The sequence below is a fragment of the Parasteatoda tepidariorum genome, chromosome 1 (genome assembly GCF_043381705.1).
Source record: "Parasteatoda tepidariorum isolate YZ-2023 chromosome 1, CAS_Ptep_4.0, whole genome shotgun sequence".
NCBI lineage: Eukaryota > Metazoa > Arthropoda > Arachnida > Araneae > Theridiidae > Parasteatoda > Parasteatoda tepidariorum.
Window position 1 is genome coordinate 30,941,273 of NC_092204.1, and position 9,962 is coordinate 30,951,234.

The 9,962-nt window shown below is 28.6% G+C and overlaps 1 long non-coding RNA gene across 1 annotated transcript in view; it reads right to left on the minus strand.

Moving 5' to 3' along the window:
- Window positions 1-5,239: 5,239 nt before the first annotated feature.
- LOC139425118 (uncharacterized) overlaps window positions 5,240-9,962 on the minus strand; it is a 13,336-nt gene continuing 8,613 nt past the window's right edge. The window contains exon 3 of the long non-coding RNA XR_011636343.1: window positions 5,240-5,448. This is a non-coding gene — a long non-coding RNA (uncharacterized lncRNA). The remainder of the gene's footprint in view (window positions 5,449-9,962) is intronic.

Sequence of the window (9,962 nt, forward strand, 5' to 3'; positions counted from 1 at the left end):
GAGATAAGTGTAAGATGTTACAAAAAAAAATTTCAGCCACACAGACTTAACCAGAAAATTAGAAAAAATCCTCTAAACAAAGCAACCTTTGGCTCCCCACCTTAAGTTATCATTTAATAAGTTGTTTTATAAGTTATTAAATAAGTCGAAATGTATTTTGTTTTCTACGTGTATGTGCGCTTTCCGCGTGTATTCTCGCCTGTGCACACGTATTCTCGCGCCACCCACCTAGTGTGCTCGCGCCCACCAAGTGGGGTGCACCCCACAGGTTGAGAATCGCTGAGCTAATGTAAAAAAACTACACAATTCATTTAATGCTACTACTCTTTTTTATATCTATTTTTACATTATTGTTATTTAAAATTTTGGGTGTTATTGGATTGACCCTTTGACGAAGATTGGACATCTATATTTTTTTCTGACGATCTAATTAAAAGCAAAAATATATTTCAGTATTTTAAATTATTAAAAACAGTTTAATAGTTACTAAAAAAATCCCTAATCGGAATTATATTTGTACTAAAACATAAAATCCAAAAAAAAAAATTTTTTTTTTTCATTCATATTCAAAAAATTAACAATAATTGATTTTAAAATTATATGATAAATGATATTGATGACGAATGATAAATAACTGTTTCTCGCCTAAATAACTATAATTGCAATTTCGACGAAAAATTGTTTTGTTTGGAAGTAAGCAGTGTTTAGAAGATTTTAGCTTTAACGTAGAAAAGGGCACCTGAGATTCATGCTGTATTTTATAATGATAAGTTATTAAAATGCTACATATATTATTTTTCACTTACTTTAATCTAAATAAATACAAAATAAAGAAAAAGTATGACAAATATTTTAAATAAAAATTCGCGTCTAAGGGTTAAGACACTTGCTGTTTTTTATTATCGTGTTGATATCTTTTTGAATACATTTGAAAACTGTCCCGAAAGTATGATCACTTAGCAGCAATAGGAACTTGTCCTGGATCTTGGTCAAAATAATTTTGAATCAATGCAAATTAAAAACATGCATATTTTATACTTCTGTTACTGTTTTTTTTCTTCTTTTTTTAAGAAAAATCTCTTCTTGGTAAATTTAGATGTGCCCCACTTTTTATTATTTATAAAAGTAAATAAATAAATAAAAAAGCATACAAAAAATAAATTATTTTACATACTGTTAGAAAACAAAGCTGCTACGTCTTCTTTTGAACAAGATGATGGAAGGCAGGCATTCAAACTTGGTTGAGCAATATAAAAATATTGAGCATATTTTACTAAGTCATTCATCAACTAGAATAGAGGAATAAATAAATAAGAAGTTTTCAATATCTTTTCTCTAAACATTAAAAAAAAACTTTATATTCAGATTAAAAGGAAAAACTTTTTTATTAATACAAGGTTGTGGGACGAGTGCTTAAAATTATTACAAACAGAATATTCCATTAATCAATCAATAGTTAAGATATTCACATTCTGTGAATATAATATAAAGTCAAACGATCCGAATCATGTGTATCTTTATATTCTTCTTTGTCAGCGGAAAAAAAACACATCACCCTTATAACATTTGTTGAATTTTCATTCTGTATAATGTCATAGCAAAAAGCTATATCTTAGGGGCTATATCTTGTAACTGAGGGGGAATATATTTTTCTTTGATTTAAAAACGCCGTTTTTTTAAATCAAATTTGGATTTATTACCCTCAAAATACGAGGGTGACGATGTTTTAAAAAACTGGTTTTTATCGTTTAAACGCTAAAACTGCAGGAATTTTTGTTACTCTAATGTCATACTAATTTGTCACATTTCCCTTCATTAGGTTCGAAGACAAAATTTAATATTTTTTTTTTAATACAATTATTTGAAAGCACTATTTAATTTTCTCTAAGAAATAACAAGAGCTCTAAGAAATATGAGGAGATCAACATCTTGTTCAACAATAACTGCTTTGCCTGTTATTGTTGTTATCATGATTGTATTTCTAATACCAAAATGACTGTATGTAACTAAGAAAAATAAACTACTTATGTTTGAAAGAAAAATACTCAGAGCCATCTTCAGATCGGTTAAAGGAAAAAGTTGTTTGGAGCATTCAATACAATTATGAATTATGCAGAAAAAAATATATATAGGAAATATATATATATATATAGGAATTTCACCTTACTGTTACATTTTTATCAGAGTAATTAGCCTGAAATTATAGTACAATTTTTCAATTTGTTGGATTAGTTAATACTCTTGACAAACTTATAGTTTATATCTCATCATTTGACATTTTAAAATGTTTGAATCACTTTCGAAACTTATCTCCAAAAAGTTTTTTGTCTTCCTTGATGTTTCTTGTTTCGAAAAAACCTGCCCCATTTTGCTCATATTGCAAAGGTGAACTAAATATACCGAAAAACAAAAATTATGTTTTTTTTCTTCACGTTTTCGCGTTACTTTTTAATATTACTTCGGAAATGTAATTTGTTTTTCATTTTTAATATAAAATTACGAAAATTATTATATTTTCATTGCTATATTTAATTATTTGAATATTATATTTGTATTTTATTTTTGCTCACCATATTTCAGCCGCCATATTGTTTTGTTTTTGGTATTTTTAGTGTATTTCAAAATTTCAACTATGAATTCAATTTACCTGCACATAAAAACCCCCAAATTCTGAAACAAATTTTATCGAAATACTAATTTTGGCCACGAAATCTTGGATGCTGGCCCACTGTGCGATAGAGCTTGAACAAAGTAGCGGTGCATATGAACTTTTAAATCATTTATATGTAGCGGTGTGGAAAATAAATTTAAATTCATAAAAAATAAAACATAAACTTAGCTACCACTAGAGTAAATTTTACAAAAAGCGTAGAAAGTTGGCAGCCTTGAAGATGTATTCTAACATCGAAATTTAAAAAAAGAGAAAGTGCAAAATGGCTAAAACAAAAAATTTCCTGACATAGTGTTATAGTGTAAGGGTTATTCAACCTCAATATTTTTGGGAACTTTTTTTTCAGTAGCAACCAACATAAATAATTTCGCAATGTTGAAGAACAGCGTAGAATTTTATGAAAGTACTATACTGAGTATCTTCTAAATTATAAAAAACAATGTAAGCAAATATTTTGTTTATTTTTTTGTACTTAAAATTTAAAGATTTAGAGAGGAGGGGGAATATCATCCGCTGGGAATAAGAATTTTTTTTATTATTCGAATAAATACAAATGTCTTAACTTTTAATTGCTTAAAATTTAAAACAAATTCTGTAAAAAAGTTTTATTTGGAAAAAATATAGAATTTATCGTTTTAGGGGGGAAAGGAATTGTCATCCTCAGAAAATTAAACTAATTTTATAGCTAAGATCAATATACATTGAATTCTAACTTTTGGAACATTAAAAATTACAAACAAAAAATAAGCTTAAAAGTTTTTGGGGAGTACCTAAAACTTTCTTTTTTAGGGCGGGTGGCTTATATTAATGTAATCCTCATGAAATATAAACTATTTTTTTTATTACTTGGTCCCTTGCAATTCATATTCCAGCATTTAATTACCTAAAAATAAAATAAATATTATTTTAAAGGTATTTAAAGCCATTTTTTTTTAGAAAATCAGACTAAAATTTAACATTTTGATAGTTTATAATTAGATTAGATTGATTTTTCTTATATTGAAGTAAGTTATGAAAAATGAATATTGTGCAAGTTAGAGCTCCTAAAAAACTTTTCTCTCCCTCAGAAAATTTCAAAGTCTACATTATTACATTGAAATTTCATTTGAAGCAACAATAACCCCAAAGTTTTGTTTTTCTATATTATTAGTATATTGCTGCCTAGTTACGGACATGCACTCGTTTTCATAAAGGATTCTTGCTTTTCAGAGTTATTCTCTATGGCAGTGAAAAATTTAGTTTTGACCCTGAAAATCAACAACAAATTAAACAACAGAATTCCAATAATTTATTTACTAAATATTAAAGTTCACTAATAGGACTAGCTCTGTGACCTAGAACTTTCCTGAGTTATCGATAATTTTAGCTGATATAACCATTCAAACTTTCAGAAATCCTGCATTTTTTTCATTAAACTTTTCTCAACAAAGCATTGCAGCTCAAAAAAACTAACTAATACATTTTGTAAATGTAATAATTACTAACACGCGGAATAGAAAAAACAAGTAGACTTTGCCTTATTTTTAAGAAAAAAGTTGCATTCACGGGACAGTGACAATGGATTCTTTCCTTCAAAATAAGCTAAAATAGAGATTTTATAAGAACTCTGTATGTAATTAAAGATATAATTGTGAAAGGAGGCGTTCGTTGCTGATACATTTAACCTCCAAGTCACTGTTTTTGTTGTCAATCATTTCCCTTAGATAGCGTATGTTATTAATTGGATAGTCAAGGCTTATGAAAAAATTATCACATATTACCATGAAGATTTAAAAACGTTATATAATCGTTTCTGAAATGATAAACAGAGTGATAGGATATAAATATCTTTCAAGTAAATATCAGAGATACAAGCTTGGAAATTTACTTGATTAAATTACAAATTACTTAATTAAGATTTAAGATTCAGTAGGATGTAATTGGGGTGATGTAATTCAATTTTCAGACCGAATTTTTCAATAACTTTGACTCAGCATAACTCTAAAAAGGAATAATGCCCCATGGAAAAGAGGTTATAACTAGGCATCGGTGTACTAATAATAAAGCAAAACAAAACTTTGAAATATTACTGAAACCGGCTTACACTTTTAAAGATGACCTTGAACTTCGAAATTTTCTACAGGGATGAAGTTATTTTTAAGAGCTCAAACTGACGCAATACACATTTTTTATAACTTACATCAGTATAAAATAAAATCAAGCTCATCAAAAAATACAACTATCACACATTGCCTGAAGATCAAAATAACGCTCTTAAAAGTTAAACTTCAAGAGGAGGGGAATGACATACTCAGGTAATATGAAATACTCTTTATATCATTCAGATCTAGATAAGTTATACGCCAGTATTTAATTAGTTAGAATCCGAAGGAAAATGACAGAGATGAATTTAATCAGAAATAAATTTAGAAATTAAAGTCGTTGTTAAAACAATTATGTTGCAGGATAAAAAAAATATTAAGTATTTAATGTTAGGTAAATAAGTGACATGGCAGATGTATGAAATGATGTCGGGTTAAATCAATGATGTTACATAAAGACTCATTTAAAGCTATTTACTGTGTTAGGCTCAAACAGATTATGAATGGCTTCTATTGGCATTTCTATTGGTGACATCGATGGTCTCTCCGGCAATTGTAAATCTAAATCTATACGGCAATACTGTCCATGAAAACTTCGACTTGGAGATTCTATTTGAAGACATGTATCAAAGTCGCCAAACGCGGTAGGATTTCCGCCCATCACACCATTTGGTATTTTCCCAGATGAATCCAACACTAAAAGGAAAAACAAAAATAAGTAAACTGTGGTAGTTCGATTTTTTTTCACATTAAAACTGGAAAAAAAATGCAGGTCTCTAAGCTGCTACGCTTTTTGAAGGATATTTAATACAGTAGTAGAGAACAAGAAACTAAAGCTTTCAGAATTTTAGGTAATTTTGCAAACATTTTAATAGTCTCACCACGTGACAGACCCGCTAACTTTTACTCTTTCTGGTGAAATATTTCTCAAATGGTGTTAAAAAAAACTTATTGAAATGCAATAATAGATTCAGGACTGCCAACTACTACATAATCAAATATTTAATAGAGGGGCTAACATTTAAAACTCAAAGCTTCAAAATAATTACCATCGAAAGATCTGCTGCTTGTCTTGTCCTGTGGATCTGGGCCGCGAAGCGGTCCTTATCTTTGAAAGTTTTGGTGTCAAGTGGCGTTAAATATATACTTTTAAATCCTTTATATGTAATGGTGGGAAAATGAATAGAAAAAATATATTATAAAATATAAACTTAAGTACCACTAGAATAAAATTTTACAAAAAACGTCGAAATAAACGCCGAATAAATACAAAGAAATATAACTATTTACATGTATACAACAATATCTAAAGACTGAAGCTAACCAGATTTTTTTTTCTAAGTGCTTATTTTTATCTTGGTATAGTTTTAAATCCAAACAATATACTTATCTTTCTTAAACTTCATATAATTAGATTCCAACTCAATCTTATTAATATTTATGTGCATAACTAAAACAAATAACATATTTAAGAACACTAGCACTTTTCTCTACAAACAAATTCGCTTAACACTTATGTTTCATTTTCAAGTATAATCATTTTAAACACCTTTTAATATTAAACTTAACTGGTTCAATTTCAAAAACTTCAATACAATTTTATCTTATGTTTCCAGCTTAATTAAAGCTTTAATTCAAACTTTAATAGCAACTAATTTCTTTACGAGTTAATTCTTAAAAAAATTAAATTGTACTTATGAATAAGGAAATAAGACTTATCTGAACATAACATCACAACATAATATTTAAAATTATATAAACTATATTTAAAACAAAGCAAAAGAACTAAAGAAATAGCAAAAAAAATCTTATTATTTAAATAAAAATCACTTGAAGTGAAACAGTTTACAAAACCTATCTTGAATAATATTTAAACTGTTTTAGTTTTATAGTTTAATAACAAAAAACCTATGTTTTAAATATCGTTTTACTTTACTGCTATCGTTTGGCGATTAAAGATTATATTTTCATTATTATTTTTACTTTCACTCTTAAAACGTTAGCTAAATTCGGGGTAACTGACGAATTTCGTAGTGCCATGACTTCTGTAGTTCGGTAGATGTTAATATTCTTTTACGAACTTTTTTTTGTATCACCACAATTCTTTTCCTAAACTTCCGGTTCCACTGATTAATTTGTTTGGCAAATTTTAATAACTCTTCCAAGCACACTAGATTTCTGTTTCTTGCACCAATGACTGAACTTTTCTTTCAATCCTACTTTATTAACACTGTAATTTTTCCAATTTGGCACATATCTTTTGCACTTATACTTGTTCGCTTTGGTTCCATGATCAAAATTACTTTTGGCTCTCAAAATTTAAGTTTCCTCGAAACCGATTATTTTTTTGCTTCAATCATGTATCGATAAATTTGTCATCAGAATTATTTGGCGACCATTTTAGTTTAACTCTTTGCGTGACGCTAATTCTATCAAAGTTCTTTTTTCTTTTCCTTTTGGCATTGCTTTTTCGCCATTGGCTCATTTTCTGGTCACTTCCATTCTTAACAAAGCTGTTATGAAATATTTTTACTTGTTTAGCATTTGCTGAAGTTTTCTATCTTGAACAAAATTGTTCATGCCTACACGGCAAATTAACCACTTTGGTTTCAATTATTTCTTTAGCATTATTCGATACTATTTCAGTCGAAAATATTTTATGTTTCTCTGTAACTAATGCCTTAGTCCCCATTTTGTCATCGACTATCTCTGGCAAATTTTTGCCACCTTTATTGGAATCAATCTTCACCTTTTCTTCCATAACTGATGTTTCAGTACTAACATGATTTTTAGTAGATTTTGCTTCCGAAATCCTTACATTTCTTTCTTCTTTCCGGCAAACTTTTTTATTTTCAACCAAAACTATTTCACAATTTTCCGACGAAAAAATATCTGCATATGATGCTTCTTTCTCGCACTTTAGGTGCGCTATTTCTTCTTCTACAATTTTTGCCACCTTTATTGGAATCAATCTTCACCTTTTCTTCCATAATTGATGTTTCAGTACTAACATGATTTTTAGTAGATTTTGCTTCCGAAATTCTTACATTTCTTTCTTCTTTCTGGCAAACTTTTTTATTTTCAACCAAAATTATTTCACAATTTTCCGACGAAACAATATCTGCATATGATGCTTCTTTCTCGCACTTTAGGTGCGCTATTTCTTCTTTTACAATTTTTACCACTAGATTGACATACTAGATTGACTTGGCAATCATCTTTTCCTTCATTTTTCATCTCAACTTTTTCTTGGATGACTTTATTCCTTTTCTTCTACCACCTATACTATCTCTCTAGAAACTCCGTCGACAATTCGTCTTTTGGTACTGCACTTTTTATTTTTGTGTTTAGTACACATGGACTAACTTCCAATATCATATCTATTTCTGCTCCTACTATTTGGTTCTGTTCCTTCCGATCCTCCATAAAAATATTTCTAACACTTTCTATAATGTTTTCATCAAATTTTTCGAATTCCTTACGAAAATAAGCTTTATTTCTTTTTCTTTTATTCTCTTCAAAACTTGGGGAACTCTAATTAGACACTTTTTTAAAAATATTTTCTTCCCACTCTAATAATCACATTCTTATTTACTTATACACTTCTTCTGGTACAACTGTTGGCGAGACTATTGTTCTTTTGGAAGTCGATTGGCTTCTTTCAGAATTACTCTTGGCAACATTTCCAGACTTAGTGCCACTTAATTTGCAAATATTAAGCAAAATTTGACTCTGTACTTCGAATTAACTGTTGTTTCAATATAGAAATTTGGTACTTTTCGGGAAACATTTGGCGATATATTTTTATAGTCGGATTGTTGGTTACTATATTTACAACTTCTATCGCAATTTTCTTCTGAATCTCGATGTCTACAGTTTTTCTTAAAGTATCCTAATTCCCCACAATGGAAACATCTACGTTCAGATTTAAATTTCTTCACAATACTTGGCGAATTCCATTTCTCATTAAAATGTTCTTTCTTGCGATTGTTATCACACATAATATCTTGTGGATCATACTGAAATTTGGCAATGAGATTTTCTTTAACGAAATAATAATCATCATCATAGCTTTCTGGCCTTTCAGCAGGAATAAGCTGTAAAGCATACGAAAACCAAAGATCAAAATTCACCCTAAATCTCTTCGCTTTCTGTTCAAAGAGTTCGAAGTACCATCGAATTCTACACTTCTTGGCATCAATTTTAAACATCTCATTCTCTAATTTTTTCTTAAGTAGGAAATCTATAATAACAATAATATTTTTCACCATTTCTTGTCTTAAAACTTAGCAAAACATTTCTGGAACGGATTCCGACGCTGCCATCACTTAAATATAGCTGTAACGTATCAAGCTATATAAAGAAACAGTTTTTTTGTTTTATTAGAAAAACATTTATTCCACAACGACAAATACAGTAACGACATTAAATTACCCGTAACGGGTTATTAAAAATCTTTCAATAAAATATAGAAAATCCCGTAACCGGTTAGAATAAACTTGCAAAAAAACATGGAAAGATCCGTAACGGGTTATAGTATAAACAAATTCAAAAACTAATCTCCAAAAAATCAACAACTCTCTGTTGTTCTAATTTTATCGTCTGCTTTTATTTTATTGTTCATATCTTTATGTATTTAGTTTATTTTATTTATGCTTCTGCTAGCCCGTTATTTTTTAAATATTTTTAGACTTTATATTGTTTTGAAATGAATAAGATAGATTTAAGGTTTATTTGAAGTTGACTTCAAAGCCATTCTTAAAAAATCAGTTTCCCAAGGTTTATAATCAAGATGCATGCAGTTGTTTTAATCCCACTTGAGGTTGTTTTGAGGTTGATATGAATTTACCCTAGAGCAAAAAACTTAGATAGGTACTTTTTGAAGTTAACAGGTTATTTTCTACACTTTAAGCAAATAAGTATATTTGAGATGTGAATAATTTCACCGAATTTCAATTTAAAGTATTGCTAAGCTATATATGAGGTTAATTTTATGAGGTGTAAAAAAGGTTGTAATTGAGGTTTATTGAGGAGGTAATTTTTGGTGAAAAAGCTCAACCTCATTTTCTACCTCAAGTATATATTTGTAACACCTTTCAACCTCAAATTAACCTCAAAAACACTTTATTGTTTTGTAGTGGAATATTTCTAAAATTTTCAAGCAGAATTATATTATTAATTCCCGATATATATATAATATGTTATGTTTA